Source organism: Dipodomys ordii, unplaced genomic scaffold (assembly GCF_000151885.1).
Source record: "Dipodomys ordii isolate 6190 unplaced genomic scaffold, Dord_2.0 Scaffold58, whole genome shotgun sequence".
Taxonomy (NCBI): domain Eukaryota; kingdom Metazoa; phylum Chordata; class Mammalia; order Rodentia; family Heteromyidae; genus Dipodomys; species Dipodomys ordii.
Window position 1 is genome coordinate 6,937,804 of NW_012267274.1, and position 875 is coordinate 6,938,678.

Here is an 875-nt window from a genome sequence, read left to right on the forward strand (position 1 = left end):
AGGTCTGCCTACCCCCATAGCAACCCACAATTTATAACCAGAAGCCTGAGGCTCACCTCTCTCCTGCCTGGACACTCGCCCCCACCCCACCCCACCCCGACTTCTCTTCTACCAGGCTCCCATCCCAGTTTGACCAAAAAGTTCTCCCTCTCAGTGGTGATCAGGGATTGTGGAAGTTAGGAGATGCTGGTGTGGGTGGTGAGGGGTTCAGAGACAAAGCCGATGGTAAAGAGAGTACGGTGGCTACAGCTCACAGTGAGCAGCCCCTAGTGTCAGCCCATATATGTCTTCTCCCTCTCTGTCACCCCCCGGTACCAGGTCCCTGCCTCTGTGACTACCCAGACAGACAAGACCCCAACAGAGCAGAGCAGGGCCTTGCAAGTGCCCAAGCTCTGCACAGCAAAGCTGCCTGGCATCCCAGGCGCTGTTTGGTAGCATTTGGCGTAGGGCTTTGTCTGGCCAGAGAGCCAACTAAGGCCACCAGGACTGCGCCTCCCAGCCCACTTCACGGGCCCTTGAAGGGTCTTAAAATGTACAGCAGGCAGAACAACCTAGAAGGGTCTAGGGTGATCAGGAAGGTCCCAGCTTTAGGAGACACACACACACACACACACACATCTGTCCACAGAGGACATCTTTACACATTAGCCGGGCAGGAGAAGCCAGGCATGGGGAGGGGCGGGGAGGGGCAGGGGGGAGATGGGAAGGGGAAACAGAGGAGGAGGCAACAATGCTTGATAAGAACTGTACTCATTACCTTACTCATATATACATATATGTCCACATGACCTTAGAATACAATGTCTTTCTCCTGTGACCTTCATTCCTTTATTGGGTCTCTCTTCCATTCCACTCCCAGCATCTTCCCCTCCCCC